The sequence below is a fragment of the Martes martes genome (assembly GCF_963455335.1).
Source record: "Martes martes genome assembly, chromosome: 1".
Taxonomy (NCBI): domain Eukaryota; kingdom Metazoa; phylum Chordata; class Mammalia; order Carnivora; family Mustelidae; genus Martes; species Martes martes.
Window position 1 is genome coordinate 106,951,865 of NC_137888.1, and position 17,982 is coordinate 106,969,846.

The following is a 17,982-nucleotide window of genomic DNA, read 5'->3' on the forward strand; positions in this document are numbered from 1 at the left end:
CCCAAAAGCTCTTATAATCAGAAAAGATAAATTCCTATAAGGAAGAAAAACACAGCAAAAAATTACATGGGCAATACTTGAAATTGCCTTCTTCTTGTGTCAGCAAGAAAGAGGTCAGATGTGGCTAGAAGGATACCATGGCTGTATCGCTGGATTAAGTCTGTCCTTCTAGGAAGTGAATACCTAGAGGGTGCCTCTGGTTATTAAAAGTTGTTTGAGAACTGCACACAAACAAAAAAGTTCTCTGCTCATGTTACCATGTAGCTTATCTCTCCTGATTGGACCCTGATTCAACATTGCTCCCAGGAATGTGGTCCCCTAAAATTCTGCTGGGGTGTGTAGTGAAGGTAAGAGAAAAGCTAGACCAACTTCTACGTTTAGCTTGGGTGACAAGGTGGAAGGACATTGGTGCCATTGACTAGGGAGGAAAATAACGGCAGGTGGGCAGAATGATGAGTTAAGTTTGGGACATGTGGGAATGAGGTTTTTGCTGGGACATCCATGCAAAGATGTCCAGTGAGTACTGGTTATTGCAATATGGGACTTGGGGAGATCTGGGTAGAATATATAGAACTGGAATTACCAGTATAGAGATGGTCAAGGAACCTTCCACTGAATAAGCAAGATCCTTAAAGGAATGATTGGGGGGGGGGTGTCCTCAGAGAACTAATAGTGGATCTAGTGACTCAACACCTGTCCATTGCTTGGAAACATGAATGTAGAGGTCAAAACTTGGAGACTCAGTTACAGCAGGTTTTCATGAACCACTTTAGAACTGAGAGGAAATTAAGAAACAGATAGTATGATGACTATGGCTGCATAATAAAAATAACCGTGGTGAAATAACCAATCGCTTTGGAGTGTCCTGAGCACTAAAGAGAAAGTCAGCTTAAAAAAATAAAATAAAGACCTTCTCCAGCTACTTGGAGAAATCTGGGAAAGAGATCAAGGGAGCAAAAACTAGAATACCAAAATAAAAACATTTAGAGCTCAGACATTTAACATACAAAGAAAACGTTTGCCTTAGAATTCTTTTTTTTAAATTAACATACAATGTATTATTTGTTTCAGAGGTACAGGTCTGTGAATCATCAGTCTTACACAATTCACAGCACTCACCATAGTACACACCCTCCCGCATATCCATCACCCAGCCACCCTGTCCCTCCCGCCCCATCCCTTCTAGAATTCTTATTATATAAATAATATAGGCTGAGGATATAAAAAACCCTCCAGTAATAATTGAGCAATGTAAAAAGTGAAAATCCTCTTTCCCATTCTCTTTTCTTTTCCAGTTTCATTACTCAGCTTCTCCAGGTATGTATTTAGTGTAAAAACACTAAATTTAGATGTTTGATAGACAAAAAAAATTTTTTAAAAACACATGGAATCATGTATATATATTCCTTTAACATGCTATTCTGCAACTTGCTTTTTTCAGTTAGCAATCTAAAATACACTAAGTATTTTTCCGTATCAGTACCCATAGATTTAGCTCATATTTTAAAGACAGTTGTGTGGTATCCCACGGTAAATATGTGCCATGACCTTTATACCATGCCCTTTTTATGAAGATGAGAAGCCAGCTGTTTCAAAAGCAAGAAAGCTGTATTCCTAGGAGGGAATCAGTGAGGGCACAAAGGCACTGAGGTAAGAATATTTGGCAGATTCCAGGAGCCCAGAGACAAGACCACGGGATGCCTGCGAGCACAGCTGGATAGTAAGGAGGCTTGCGGTGTTGAGAGCAGATCTGGACCAGATGAGGTGGAAGCCTGCCTCCCCATGACTTGTTGGCAATTGGAATGTTATAACTGGATTCTTTTCTCTGGTTATTAAAGTGGTGTTATATGTTGCGTGTATACTACTGGTTGTATAATATTCTACCAAATGGCTGTATGTAAATTATTTAACAATTTTCTATGTTTCTTTTGATTAATGTTTAATTCCCCCCAAACTCTAAGCTTCAAGAGGACAGGAATATTTTCCTCGTCACTGAATCCTCAATCAAGGAATAGATGTGGAATGAAAGGAGGACAAAATGATAGGAAGTGGGAGGAGAGAGGTACTGTGATTGGCTAGGCTAGGTCATGTGCCTACCCCTAGCCTGGGACGCAGCTCTCTTCCTGGCAAAAGAAAGTGGCACAAATATGGTCAATGGGAAATCACTGTGAGCTGGGTAACTATCTCAATGCGTGTTGACCACAAGAGATTATCAATTTTCATGTAATCCAAGCTACACATTTTCTTTGTGAGGAATTTTTTTTTTTAATTTGATTTAAGCTGAGAAAGTCCTTTCTCGTCCTGAGATAAGATAAATGTACCTTTACATTTTCCTCATGGTTTTTCTTTTTGTGGTTTTGTTTAAACGTTTGACAGCAGTTGCACAGTTTTCATTATGACAACGCAGGAGGAAATAAAGAAAGGGTTTGGCGTGCAGGAAAAATTTTCTGAACCAGACAGAAGTGAGAGGGAAGGTTAAAACTCTGTTTGTCTTCTGATATTTGTCTTCTCAGACAAATCTGATATGAGAGATTTTCTTTTACTGATTTGCTATGGGAAAATGAATGTCTTCATGTTAGTAACACCTTCACCAGAATATATATAGGGCCAATATCATTAAAAATGAGTAGATAGAGTTGTTTTTTTTTTAATCAACACAAGTCTTCCCAGACCACATCAGCATGGTGAGGCAAGAAGTCGAATGATCAGTTACAATGCAGGATTTGATGCTCAACCAGCTGAAAATCTGGAACCTTCCCTCCCATCCTCAGTCACTCCTGATTCAGTCCAAGGAGACCCTAAGGAGGTGTCTGTCACCTGCCTCCTCCTTGTGGCATACCCCTACTGCTCCTCGCCAGGAGGTAGGAGGGCCCTTCGGGCTCTGATTCACACTGCTGGCTTTTTTTCTCGGCATCTGAGGGAGATTCTGGTGTGTAGCTCTCTTATTTGGTACCTTCCTATTAAGGTGTTAAACTGGCTACCAGTGTACGGAGAAATTTTGTTTATGAATTTTTTATGAATTATTTATGAATCTTTCCTCGATCATAAGTTACAAAGATCTTCTATCCTTTGTTCTATTTGCTGTTTTCATCTATCACATTTAGGTGAAATTCCAAGTACAGTTCTCTTTTGTGTGTAGCGTGGAACATAGATTGTTTTATCTTTTTCCCCATCGAGGGATCACCAGCTTCTCCAACGTGGGGTAGTAAATAACTTGTCCTTTCCTATGTGGTTCTATTTTTATTGTAAATTGTGTTCCCATTTGTATACAGATTTATCTTGAAGCTGCCATCGCCCCCCACCCAGGGTCAGCAGTGTTGGTGACTCTAAGTTGTGGTGGGGCCAGGGGACAGCAGCCCTGGTATCTTTGCCAGACCAGCTCTGTGACATCATTTTGAGGCATGTCCTGACCATTCAGCCTCTGAGATTTGTCCTCAGAATTTCTGAAGTTTCTAAAATTGACTCGTATCTTTTGAATAATTTCCACAATGTCTATTTTTTGCAAATGAGAGTCCTCACTAGTAAAATCTTCAATATATTAACATGATTTTACTGTATTTTGTTCACCTTTATTTTACCTAAGAGCTACCCACTGGTATGTAATGAATGATCTCAACTATATAAAGACAATAATGAATAAAAAAAATGAGACCAAATACGTTAAATGGCATTCCTTCAAGGAAGGTAGTGATATTATGAGGAAAGTGATCCTAATCTACACGTACTAGAATTTTCCAAATCTTCTGGAGGGGAAAACATTATTTGATAAATTAGAAAAATCCATTCAACTCTGAGAAACATAAACACAAGGAAAGAACTTCATCTAAACTTTTTAAAAAATTTTTTAATATTTTATTTATTTATTTTTTGAGCTAGAGATAGAGAGAGAGAGATCACGAACAGGGGATAAGGGTAGAGGGAGAAGCAGACTCCCCAGTGAGCAGGGAGCCCGATGCGAGACTTGATCCCCAGCTTCTGGGATCATGACCTGAGCCGAAGGCAGAAGCTAAACGGACTGAGCCACCCAGGTGCCCTAAACTTTTTAATGCTTAAAACTGTTATGGTGGCGGGGTTATGGACATTGGGGAGGGTATGTGCTATAGTAAGTGCTGTGAAGTGTGTAAACCTGGCAATTCACAGACCTGTACCACTGGAGCTAAAAAAATTAAAAAAATAAAAATAATAAATAAAAATAAACTCCTTGAAAAAAAAAAACTGTTATGGGCTTATAAAGCTTTATCCTTTGGCAGGAATAACTTTCTTACCCGGTTCTACAGTTGAATTCTTACCTGAACTAGAATATGAGGCCTTTCCTGAGTCCTTCCCCTGATTTTTCCCCTTTACTCTTCTCTTCAAGTGATAAATGATTTTTTCCCTCTTTAGGACACCAATAATTTAGCTTATATTTACTATAATATGGAGAAATTATTGAACAGTTACCGTATCCTTCTTATATAGAAAGGGAGGCAGTGTGTTTATTGAAAACAGCATGGGCTTTGCATCCAGACAGAAAGAAGAACTGAATTCTAACCTTGGCTCTGCCCCTTCCTAGTTCTGTGGATTTAGATGTAACTCACTCTCCTCCTCTGAAAAGCAATCACAGGGTTGGTATAAGGAGTAGGTATTTTGTTAATACCTGACGTAGTGACTGGGATAGACTAGGCATACCATACCTCAGCTGAGTGGACTGTGGGTGGATACTTAACCCAAGTTAGGCAGATCAGTACTTTCCCCTGAGAATATACCCCCATTCTCAGGGGAGAGAACACACACACACACACACACACACACACACACACACTCTTGCTGCTGCTCTGGGAAATGCAGGTATATAAGAAGTCTTAGTCTGCTCCGAAGGGAACCAAAAGGACGAAGGATCGTGGGCCAGGTTCCTACAGAAAGGGAACTACCTAGTTTAAAAGATAATTACACAAATGTGTGTTTTACCAGACAGTGGTGTTCCTCTTGGGTAAAATCTAAGAATTTAAGATGCCTAGGAGTCCTGTCCGTGCTAAGGAGACTTAGTCTCACCTCCCCCCCGCCCCAATCCTGGCCTTGCTGGATCCTGTATTTACCGAACGTTTTGAAATATGTTCCCCATGGATGTTGGGGATTCATTTTGATTTTTAAAAATCTTGCATTAAGATCTTTATCTTCATCATGGATTTTTTGGCAGTCTCTTATGATCTGAGCCAAGGCTGGTCGCTTAACCAACTGAGCCACCCCGGAGCCCTTGGCAATCTCTTAAATTGTGTACTGAGTTGAGTGCCTCACTTGTCAAATCCTCCACAGGGCAACCTCCCCAGGTCCCCCAAGCTTCTCTGTCTCCTTGGATGGTGTCATTAAGACCCAAGGAAAACGTTAGAGCCAAGGTGCCATTCATCCTTCAAGAGAAACTGCGGTGGAGAGTGGGAGACCGGGAACCCTCCAACCTGGCCTAACAACTACACGTTCTGTTTGGATCTGAATGTGCTTCATGCCTCCCCCACTCCCAGCCAGATTTATTTCCATATTTTCCTTTTTGATAAGCTAACTGCTGCTCTTTGAGCGCATATCAGTTTAGTGCAGGGGAGAAGATGAATGACAATGTGGGGTAAGAGGCTGGTTGCGGTGAGGAAGCTAGTCTGAGAGTGCAAAGTGGGTTGAGAAATAATAGCAGTTCATTACTTTTGACCGCATCACATAAGTGGTTTAATTTCATTTAATCTTCACTACGCCGATACGCGGTAGATACTACTCTAACGCCCAGCCTGTAAATGAGGAAATCGAAGCTCGGGGGAAGTGTGAAACTTGTCTCAGCTCACGCAGCTAGTAAGGGTTGGAGCTGGTTGTTGAACCCAGGATGGTCATACTCTGCAGCTTGAATCATGTTATACAGCCTTTCAGCTGAGCGTTGACGAGCTGGAGGTAATTAAACTCGGAGTGAGAGGCAAAGGCAGGCAAGGCAGTGTGCTGCTGAACATTAAGAGCTGAGAAGCCTGCCCGTTCTCTCCACTGGGTAGACCAAAAACACAGACTCCTTTCATCCAGGGAACCCTAAATTAACACTTGGACATCAGCTCAGGATGCCTTCAAACTACAAAGAAAAAGGCATTGACTGTTCTCTGTGAGCACATGGTCTTAAAGCGTCACTACTTACCCTGGTGGGGATTAGCTTAAACAATGAATTCTGTTACGCTGAAAAGAAATTAATTTTAAAAAAATGTCATAGAAACTGCAATAAATTGCAGGAAAAAAAAAAGCCACAGGTTTTTGTTTCCACCCTGTGTATATGCTTATAGGCTGCCCACTTTAGCTTCTCCTGTTGGGTCACTTTAAACTTCTTATTTTTCCCTGAAGTAAACTTTCCAATGAGGTGTAAGATATATATACATCTATATGTAAGATATATATACACATCCATATATATATATATAACTTTTTATATATATATATAACTTTTTTAAAAAATGTGTGTATTTTTAAAAGATTATATTTATTTATTTATTTGACAGAGAGAGACACAGTGAGAGAGGGAACAGAAGCAAAGGGAGTGGGAGAGGGAGAAGCAGGTTTCCCGCTGAGCAGGGAGCCCGATGCGGGGCTCATGACCTGAGCCAAAGGCAGATGCTTAACGACTGAACCACCCAGGCGCCCCTACATATAACTTTATAATATATAATATAATATATTTTATATAATATACACCTATATATTATAATACATAAATTATTTATAATAATGATATGTGATTTTACATTAATTTTAAATATTTTTATATTAATAATTTAAAATATATTTTATATTAATAATTATATATTATATATCTATATATAAGATTTGTATATGTTTGTATATACACAAATATTTGTATATATTTGTGTATTTGTATATATGTATTTGTGTGTGTGTATATATAAAGGCCTTGTTAAGCTCCTTTGGGTCACTATCCCCCAGAGTAACCACGATTCTGACTTCTATCACCGTAGATCAGTTTTTCCTTTTAAATTTAATGTCAACTGAATCATACACTAGGTGTTCCTCTAACCTTCCACTCCACATGTCATAGCTGCAAGAAAAGTGTGAGTGTGATAATATCGTGTTATGCCCAGTCCATGGGCCCCACCACCAACGTATTGCATAAAAGCCTTCAATAGTGTATGCGTATATAATTATTTTTCCTTACAACCCGGAATCACACCCTATATGGAGCTCTCTATTCTACTGATAGGACATCACTTTATGTTGTATTTTCCCATAGTATGAAAAGTCTTAGAAAATGTAATTTTTAATGGAGATATACCATTCTGTCCTATGGCTATGCCATAATTTAACTGATTCCTTAGTGGCAAACATTTAGATTATGTTACAATTCAAACAATGCTATGGGTAAACTGCTCTGAATATAAATCTTTGTCTCTTTTGCCTGTTGGCTTGGAATGGTCCTGAGAATTCTCCAACCAGCTAGAGCACAGAACTGTGTGTACTGTAGGGCAGCAGAGGTGTCGCGTGCCTTTCTTGTGATATATCTGACTGTATTCCATGAGTATATTTATCTTAGAAAAGAGATCAGGCTAGGAGCCTCTTTGGAAAATAAAGCTGTCTGAATAATCTCAAAATAAAATCTTTAACCTGCTAAGAGAAGGGTTTCTCGGTTGAATCTGGGGCAGGCTCTGGCACCCTGCTCATTTGGCGACCTTTTGCCTCGAGCCTCTCCCATCCTTCCTCCCCATGACTTCTGCAAAGGTGCCAGGAGCACCTCCCCTGCCTCGTAGGTGACTCTGGTCATAGTTCAACAAATGACTCAAACTAGATTGAAAACCAATATGGTAAGGTCGGGGGACACCTTCTGATGCAGCTACTATGGCAGCTCGACTCTGAAAAGTGAGCTCAACTTCCTTTAGTGAACTTTCTTTCTGATCCTTCCTGTGTTTCTCCTCTCCCTGATCCTACAGGAACTCAGGATGGCTCTATGACCATGGCTCTTTTGGAGCAAAATGCCGGCTGGGAGACAACTGACCAGGTTTGTGATTCCACCAAATGCACTGGTGCTCCGGAGCTTTGGTGCCCTGGTGGTAAAAGGAGACCTGAATTATGAAGCAGATGCCGCCTTAAAAGGTGTCTAGGGGGCTTCTGTGGGACCCAACTTCTGGGACCATCTCAGCCAAGGGACCGAGAGAAAGAAGCATGTCAGCTGGCAATGACCTCTGAGCCCTTTCCTTTCATCCTCCTTGGTTGCTCTACCCTCCTTAGAAGAGGGTAGGCCTTCAGTCTGGGCAAAAATATAGATCTCACTCCACAACATCCCTCTGGCATTTAAGAAATAGATGTACTTTCGGTGCCTGGTAGAGTGTCTTTGATTGTGAAATCAGTGTTATGTGTCGCTTGTCCAAATCTCCAGACCTAGGATACCTGAGTAATGGAGCCAGTCATTAGATTCTTGGCTTCCCATTTGCATGTAGATGGCATAGGAGGGGTGGCAGGAAGGACACCCCACATATTAAGGTTACCCTGACAGTGGAAAGGGAAGAACAAAAGTGCAATGAGTATGTGCACACTTCTGGTCGAGAATTTGGGGATGAATTAGTAATTAGTAATGGATACACAGAAAAAGAAATAAACAAGCAAATAAACCCACAGCATTAACTCCTGAGACAACAAGAGTTTGTAAAAGAAGCGAATGAAACCATAGAATGTCATTTGGCTCAGCCTCAGCTGTGTGTGAGCCCTGATTCCTGATCTAATCCACAGAGACGACGTTGGGAGGATGAACTGGAGGAAACTGTGTATACGTGTGGCAGTGATAGCAATGGACTGTGTGTATGAGAGAGAATTGAGAGAGAACACTAAAATGAGAGCTCATCTTTCATAGCAGGAATTTAGGAGATGACACCGTAAACTGGAAAAAGTCAAGAGTTAGCAGAGTTAATATGTTATTTAGAAATAATGAAACAGCTAAGAAATGAAAATAGTTACTTCTGGAGAGCAGTTACCAGCACTGGGGCTCAGGGAACGGCTTTGTCATTTGATCTACGTTTTCCCTCCTGACAGCACTATTTGAAAATGATATATATGTGTAAATTAGAAAAAATTATGAAAATCGGATTTTAAAAATGCAATGGATGGGATCAGCCTCTTGCAGAAGTGGCACAATTCAAAAAATTAAGAGCAAGACTGAACCGTTGAAGGAATGTCTGTTAAATGAATTCTACCATTTACAGCTTGTCTTTTATTTATTTGACAGAGAGAAATCAGAAGTAGGCAGAGAGGCAGGCAGAGAGAGGGGGGGAAGCAGGCTCCCCACTGAGCAGAGAGTCCGATGCAGGGCTTGATCCCCACTGAGCAGAGAGTCCGATGCAGGGCTTGATCCCCACTGAGCAGAGAGTCCGATGCAGGGCTTGATCCCAGGACCCTGAGATCATGACCTGAGCCGAAGGCAGAGGCTTAAACCACTGAGCCACCCAGGCGCCCCTATGGCTTGTCTTTTAATGACAAACTTTAGGCGGGCTTATTTTAGGAACTCTGGGTTCTAAATCAGATCTCCACTCACTGTGGAGCAGGGAGTGCAAGTCACTTCTCTGTTCTACTTTCCGCATCTACTATTTCAGGTTAATGATGTCTTCTCTGCCTGCTCCATGGGTTTTGTAAGAAAGAAAAGAGAAAAGAGGGAAAAGAGAGACAGAAAGAGAGAAAGAGAGAGAGAGAGAAATGAAGGTGTTTCGGAAAATTTGGAATTAAAAACACGAAAAAAGAGAAGATAGATATATTTGCTGTAAGTATATATTTTATACATACAAATTTACATATTTTATAAATTGTATAAACAAACTATAAGTGTGTAATATATCTATATCTCCCTCAGTTATGCCCCCCATGTCCGAATGATGTGCAGATAGACTCCATTAGCCGAAAACCATATTTTATATATATGTATAAATGTGACAATCCACCATGAAGACTGTGAAAGCCCAGAAGGAGGGGCCAATGTGGACTATTCCCACCAGGCTGCCTCTCAGCTTCCCAGAGATCTCTGGAATTCCTTTCTTCTCTGCTCCTCCTCCCTCTTTCCTGTTCAACTCCCCACCACCTCCTCAGTGTCCCAGGTCTTCCAGCTCTAGTGGGAGCAGGCCGCTGGCTTCAGCATTTTGACATAGTGGAGTCTCTGCTTGCTAATTCTGGTGGCCCCTCGTACGATACCTTAAATATATTTTTATCCTGGAGAGCCCCCTTTCTAAGGAGAGTGGTAAGAAAAGGAGGGAGTGGAGGGGACCCTAGCACCTGTCCTCTAGTCTCTATGCAAATCTAGTCATCTATGGAAAGAATTTGTGCCTTAAGGAAAGCTCATGGCAGAGGCTGCCAAGCTCCTGGGTGGGAAGCAGGTGATATAGAGAGGCCTGGAGAAGGAAAAGTGCCTGGGTAGATGGCAAGTTGGAGGTGCCACAGTTTGATGGGGAGGGAGAGGTAGAGGGGTATTTCTGGTCCATTGGCATCCCCATGACTAATGTCTGCATGGCAGCCTCTTTGAAAACATTCTCACCACGTGGAAGCCCGTGATTGCTACGCCTTAGATAAATGGAAGGTTGCAATGATTTCCTTTTCTCTTTCTCTCTCTCTCTCTTTTTAAGTAAACTCTGTGTTCCTTCGTGGGGCTCAAACTCACGACTCTGAGATCAAGGGTCACACACTCTACCGACTGAGCCAGCCAGGCACCCCTGGAAGGTTGTAGTTAAAGTTAGCCAGATAGCTGCTGTCCTCCCCTTTCCTCCTCCCTCTTTCCCTGGCGTCTTCTCCTCAGAGGACATTTGAGTGCCTACTCTGTGCTTAGTTCTGTGTGAAGAGCTGAAAGGGATAGCAGACTGTCCCAGACTTCACAGAGAACGGGGTCTTGGACTGGGAACACAAAGGGTTACGCTTCCAGTCTCAACATACTGACGCTCCTTCTTTAAGTAGTTAGCTTCATGACCTCGAGCCTTAGTTTCTCACGTCTGATGGGAAAGTTGGACAATATGACTTCTTCTAGCTCATCCACCTGACCTTCTGGGGCAGTAGGGGAAAACATTACCCTCTTGACCCGAGTGGGTCCCGTGGTCAGAATCCCCCGAGGGACCCTGGCTCCCCAGGGACAGCTTCCCAGCTCTGCCTGCGGAGCCCGATTCCATCAGTCTTGGCTGGGGCCTGAAAGACTGTGGTTTTAACAAGGACGCCTGGGAATTCCAATGCTGTCAGTCCACTGGCCAGCGTCCCCTTACCCTTTGGGGCTGTTCTCTTTACCCAGAGTCCGGGCTGGTTCTGGGGTGTGGAAGGAATACTGCTGTATCAATGGCAGCAACTTAACCTTTCTTCCTTGGTGCACTATTAAGACTCTTCAGAGGCGTAACTTGGGGCAGGCAGAGTAGACCTGAGCTAGAGAGCCAGGAGCGCATCCCCTACCCCATAGGTAACTTGGGGTAGGGGATAACATAGGTAATTTGTTGAGTCATAGCTCAACAAATGACTAGATAAGTGTGTAAATGTGGCACATCTCGTCACCCCTCCCCCTTTCTTCCCACCCCTCTACCAGGTTTCAGAGGCCAGCTCGTCTGACATTTCCCAGATCGAGCCTCGGTGTAAAGATGATGTCTTTAACTTCTGCTGATACCCTGTCTCATTAGGGGTCACAAAGTCTGTAAAACCCAGCGTCAGATATCCCCACACTATAGGAATAAGTAACGTTTACTAAGAACTTACTAGGTGCTTGGCACTGTGCTAATTGTCTGCATTTTACAGATGAGGAAGCCGAGGGACAGATTTACCAAGTAACTGCCCCAAGATCACAAAGGTAGAACCAGGACTTAAACCCAGGTACTTTGGCTCCAGAGCCATATTCTTTACCACAGTCCCACAGCTGGTTTGAGCTTGGCCCAAGAACGTCAACCCTGAAGTAAAAACAGTTCTCAAAGTCAGAACAGACTTGACTCGAAGTGCCTCAAAAGGCTCTAACTGCTTGACAAACACAAAATACAATTTAATCCAAGGAATGAGCAGACATTTTGCCTAGAAGATCTAATCAAGGAAGCAAATTTTGCTATAAAAGACTAAATGTGGTTATTAGTCCCTGTCTGCTAAGCCTGAGGTCACTTTTCCTGGAATGACAGTCAGGGGCCATGACGCTTGTCTCTGCTGGCCGCCCTCTAGCCGTGAGGCACTGGGCGAGTAAATAGACTTAGTTTCTTCATGTAAAAGAAAAAGCATGCTGGGGTTAAGTCATGTCTACACTGGGTTCTGGTCTGGGATTCTGGGAATCTGTGAGAGGCTGTAACACCCTGTAGGCAGGGCGTTGTGTTGGGAGTAACAGAGGAAGGTTTGAACCCACTTGCGCTGCTTGCTGGCTGAGTCCCCTCGGGCAAGTACCTGATGCTCCTGTGTTTCAAGGCTGTTTTGAGGATCAAACTAGCCAACATGTTTGTCTGTTTGCCAGTCCCTTATTGAGGAATCCGTAATAAACAGTTCAAAACAGACAATGCTCTGCTGTTGTGAAGCTCATGTTCATGAAGATGACAGATAATAAACATACCAGAGAAGTAAAACACAGTGTATGTCAGAAGGTGACAGTGCTATAGAAAATGCAGGGCAGGGTCAGTATATGTGGAAAGATAGCAGGAAGGAGAGGATGTGAGATTTAAATGAGACAACTGGTGGGCTTCCTGGAGAAGGTGACCGTCTGAGCACCTTTTCATGGAGGTAAATAATGGGCTTTGTGAATATTCAGGGCAAGAGGTTTTTGGGCAAAGAGAACAGCCGGTATGGCTGGATCAGAGCAAATGCAGGGGGAAGTAGGATGTGAGGCCAGAGCTAACAGAGGGGCTGGGCCTATAAGCCATGTTTTTGTTCGTTTGTTTGTTTGTTTGTTTTTGTTTTTTGTTTTTCATTTTCTGAGAGACATAGAGAGCCGTTGGAGGTATAAGCAGATAGGACATGAGCTGACTTCAGTTTTTACAGAATCATTCCGAATTTTGTGTTGAAAAGAGACCAGGGAAGGGCAAGAGTGCAAACAGGGAGACCAACTTGGCAATAACTCAAGTCAAAGAGGGTGGTGGGCTGGGACCAGTGTGGTAGCAGTGAAGACAGGACAAGTGTTTGGCAGGCAATACATACATGTCAGGCCCCTGTTATGTCCCAGTGGCATTTTTGAGGAGTTTACGGGGGGAGGGGTGGGGGAAAAATGTTAATGCACCTGAAGTCACAGTGCTCAGTACTGAACAGAAGGCCATAGGTGCTCAGCTGTACTGCTCACACTATCTGTGCTGGACATGACCAAAGACCGGCAGGAGAAGCTTCCTGGAGAAGAAGGAGGCCAGGAGGTGGTCCTTGAGGGTGGGCAAGACTGTGTCTGGGTGGAGGGAGTGATACAGCTGGTCTGGTTAAATTCTAGAATCAACATGAGTGAACCAGAGGCTCTTTGGGGGAAGTAAGCAAATCCCGGCTCTCCCCTTATCTATCTGTGGAATCTTGGCAAGATAGGTAACCTCTCCAGCCTCGGTTTATTCATATGTTTAAAAAGATTATCACATCTCTCTCTCCTGGGACTGTTGCAAGGACGAAATGAGGAACACATGGGAGGGGCCTGGCATGGGGTCTGGCGCTCAGTAAGCCCTCAGGAGCAGATCAGGCGGGAATGGCCTTGCCTAGAGTGTGGCTAGGACAGACTTTTTCTTTCTTTCCTCCTCTTTCTTTCTTTGTTTCTTTCTTTCCTTCTCTCTCTTTCTTCCTTCCTTCCTTTCTTTCTTTCTTTCTAAGATTTTATTTATTTATTTGACAAAGAGAGAGAGAGAAAGAGAGAGCAGGTACACAAGCAGGGGGAGTGGCAGGCAGAGGGAGGGGGAGAAGCAGATTTCCCAGTGAGCAAGAAGCCCAATGTGGGACTTGATTCCGGGACCCTGAGATCCTGATGTGAGCCGAAGGCAGACGCTTAACCAACTGAGCCCCCTAGGCGCCCCAAGGACAGCCCTTTCACAGAAAATCGAGAGGAACTGATGGTACTGAGCACTCCTGGCCATTTCTCCAAGGAAGGGGAAAGAGAACAAGGGTTCTGAGAAGGAAGTGTGTATCTGTGTGTGCCTCACACAGAGTCTGTCAGAGCCCAAGAGGGGCCCAGGCCTTCTCTCAGGCTGGCAAGCATTAACTAATCCGCTCTTTGCCTCTCTTGGCTGTGGTTCTCCCAGCTGTGAAACGAGACTGTTGTTTGGATGATTTCTAAAGTCCAATCCAGCGCTAACATCTCTTCAGAGTAGGGGCCCCCTTCTTCCTTACTGAGTCCAAGCCTGCTTTATGTAAATAACGATTTATTGGAACACAGACACACCATTGTTTGTGTATTGCCTGTGGCTCTGTTCATGATTCAGTGACAGGGCTGTATAGTTAGAGACCATACAGCCCACAAAGCCTAAAATATTTATATCTCGCCCTTTAAGAGAAAGCTTGATGATCCCTGCGGTAAAATGCTTCCTGGAGTTAGGGATAGACGTTGTCTTTTGTTTTTATCTGCAACTCTTGGTACAAGTGAGCCTTGCGGGGCTATCTAGATTCCTAATGCTGCCTCAGGTACTGGAACCCCAGGATTTTTGTTTTGTTTTGTTTTTGTTTTGAGGAGTGGGAGCCATTGTAGCTTTCAATCTAGCCACAAAACCCATCTGGGGAATCTCACTAAAAACTACACAGTTTCATGGAGAGAATATGTTACTCCCAACCCCATGCAAAAAATGGACCTCTGAGAAGACCTGCCGGGTCACTTGCACCTGGGTACAAACTTACTTCTCCGTGACCAACCTCTCTCCCAGGGAATCTGCATTTGGGTCTTATATTCGGTTTGTGGTGTGGGGTTTGAGTTCTGTAAGGAAGAGATGGAGAAAAGCGAAGGAGTGTGAGCATGCAGTGTGTGTGTGTGTGTGTGTGTGTTCATTCTCAGTGGACTGAGTAGACATTATTTTGGAGGGCTCAGGACCTTCCAAGCATCTTTCAATCATATACCTGGTGCTTGACTATTCTTGGTATACTGAGTTGTTCCACAATGCAGCGGAATCTTCGCTGGCACCAAAAGTTCAAGGGCTTTAGAGGTTGGGTGTTCTACAAAGTGGTTGATCCTGTTCTTAGTAACGTGAACGTGCTCTCCACTAAGTGGGGAAGGGCTTCGGCACCACGCTACTCTGGGGAAGGATGCATGTGGCCACGAGGTGGCGCTCCAGCCCTGGAAGTCTGACTTTCCTCCGAGTCTGGTCAGATGGAGGCCGTGGGCTTAATCACTTAAGGGAATGCGCGGCTCAGAGCAAACTCCCATCAAGAAATCTAGTCTAGGTTAATCCTCTGCCTTCGGCTCAGGCCACGATCTCAGGGTCCTGGGACCCAGCCCCGGGTTGGCTCTCTGCTCAGCGGGGAGCCTGCTCCCCCCACCCAGCCCCACCCTGCCTGCCTCTCTGCCCGCTTGTATCTCTCTCTGTGTCAAATAAATAAATAAAATCTTAAAAAAAAACCAAAAACCCAAAACAACTCTGGTCTGGTTGAAACTGTCTAATCCCAAAAGGAAAACGGTTCTCTCAGGAGTTGAGACACAACAGAACAAATCTTCTTCCTTCAAAAATCTACAGAAAAGAATCTCTTATTTGACTGAGAGATACTAGTAATCCAAATTACAGGATGAAAGAGTGACCCAAGGAGACAAGAAATCATGCTTCATGCTTCTCATATAGTGTTCTAATTGCAAACTCACTAAAATTTTAATTTTTTTTCTGTTTTCAAAAATAACAGTGCTTTCTGTAGACAACTCAGGAAATAAAGAAAACTATAAAAAAGAAGATAAAAATCACATAATTCAATTTATCAGCGATAGCAACTGTTAAGATTTGGCACATTTTCTTCTGGTCTTTTCCCAGTGTATTTATGCAATACAATTCAAATAACACTATATGTACCATTTTGTATCTGGCTTTTTTGTTTAACATTATATTATGAGCATTTTTCTATTCTGTTAAACTTCTTCAGAAACATTACTTTTAATAGCAGCATAATATTCTTAGAGAAAATGTATCCACATTTATTTTGCCATTCTTTTTTTGGGACATGTAATTTGTTATTGATTTTTCATTACTATAAATGGCACATGATGATCACTGTTTTATGTACATTTTTTGTGTCTGCCACATTTTTTAAAGCCAAGTGGCATAACAAGGTGAGCGATTATCTCTGGAGACTAAAGACAGATCACACTGGACCCGAAGGTTAGAAATGGTCTTTGCTGATTCAGGTGGGCAACAGTTGGTCTAGTTAGGGTCCGAAGGGACTCAGGTGGGTGGATTTTGTGGAAGGTGACAGAAGGTGGCTCGGTAGGTACGCGATCAGCAGCATTTCTGTGGGGGGCCTGGCTCTCCCTGGCAGAGGCTGGGATGCTCAAAATGCTCGTTTTTAACCAAGGAAGGGAGTGATGATGGAAAGGGTGTCAGGCAGAAGGGAAGGGGAGAGAGCCTGGTGCCAGAGTGAAGGAGTCTTGGTGCTGCAAGGGGTTAATGGGCTGCCTGATGAATTCCATGAAGATAAGTCTATGGAAGCCAGTCAGGTGAAGGGGGGTACAGGTCCTCAGCACCTTATCTGAAACACCTGGGGCAGGAATAATGTAGCTTTTAGGATCTTCCAGCAATTTTAGATAGGTTATGGTCCACGTGTATTATGTAAGATCACCAGCAGGGACCCGAGCAGGAAACTGTAATCAACACATCAATGTCTCTGCAGAAAAATATATGACTATTTCGACTGAATGGGACCACTGAACACCGCAAATGGCTTCACATAAGTTCAGATCAGGTTCTGCCACCAAATGAGCTGAGAAAAGTCAGTGTGCTGCCCAGTTGCTCATGAAGAATGTTCAGAGTATCTTGGGTTTTAGAGTTGGGCTAAAGCATTGTGTATCTGTCTCATTACTAAGGGGAATAATTTCATTTCAAACTACTTTAAATGTGGGCTATAGCATTCCCTGTCTTTTAACTTGTTCTTAAAAGATCACCCCCCAAAGCTTATGGGAAGCTGGGATTTCCTGCAGCGGAGGAAATGGCCAACATCTGTCGCGTCTCTCAAACGAAGCCAGATCGTGATGTCAGGCTCCCTCACCGACTAAACCCCAAAGTCAAAAGCTTCAGCCAGCTTATCTCAGAGAACCAGGGAGCCTTGGAGGGCATTTAAACTGTTCAGACAGGCCCCTGACCACAAAACCCTCTTTCTCCCTGGTCCTGTTCCTCTTTATAGCACAGCATCTACATTTATGGAAGAGACAATGTCAAAACGCAGTTGCTGGAATGCCAGAGATGTCCCTGTGGTTCTCTTCTCAGTAGGAACACGGCTGTGGTGATCTGATATGGTATTTTCACTCACACGTAAATTTCCAGCCAGCGTTCAGAGTGGTACCCCCATTTGGTTAAGTGAGAAGCCCCAAACCTATCACCTTTTGTAGCTGCTCCCCTGCCCCCAGCTGTCAAATTGCCTCAAAAGGCTCTGTCCTGAGGAATTTGAAGCTTCTTCCCTCACATGAGTTGGGGGCCATTCAACGTTCTGCATAAGTGACTCTGAACCTTGGTTCTGAAATTCTCTCTCCGCAGCTGCAGCCTCTCCAAGAGGATTGTCACATTCTCAAAAAACTTTTATGTAACTTGCATTTCTTAAATTAAAAATTCATCATAGTGGGGCGCCTGGGTGGCTAGCTGGCTAAGCATCTGCCTTCGGCTCAGGTCATGACCCCAGGGGCATGACTCTCTGCTAGGCAGGGAGTCTGCTTCTCCCTCTCCCTCTGCCTGTTGCTCCCCCCTGCTTGTGCCCCCTCTTTCTCTCTCTCTGTCAAATAAATAAATAAAATCTTCTTTTTTTTTTTTTTTTTTTTAAAGATTCCATCTACCTACTTGACAGACAGAGATCACAAGTAGGCAGAGAGGCAGGCAGAGAGAGAGGGGGAAACAGGCTCCCCGGTGAGTGGAGAGCCCGATGCGG

The 17,982-nt window shown here is 43.4% G+C and overlaps 1 pseudogene across 1 annotated transcript; it reads left to right on the forward strand.

Moving 5' to 3' along the window:
* The first annotated feature begins 7,976 nt into the window (after positions 1-7,976).
* On the forward strand, positions 7,977-17,184 carry LOC308343854 (nmrA-like family domain-containing protein 1; annotated as a pseudogene). The gene is made up of 3 exons: positions 7,977-8,097; positions 10,400-10,525; positions 17,004-17,184. The product of its transcript is annotated as a nmrA-like family domain-containing protein 1 (transcript).
* The last annotated feature ends 798 nt before the right edge of the window (positions 17,185-17,982 follow it).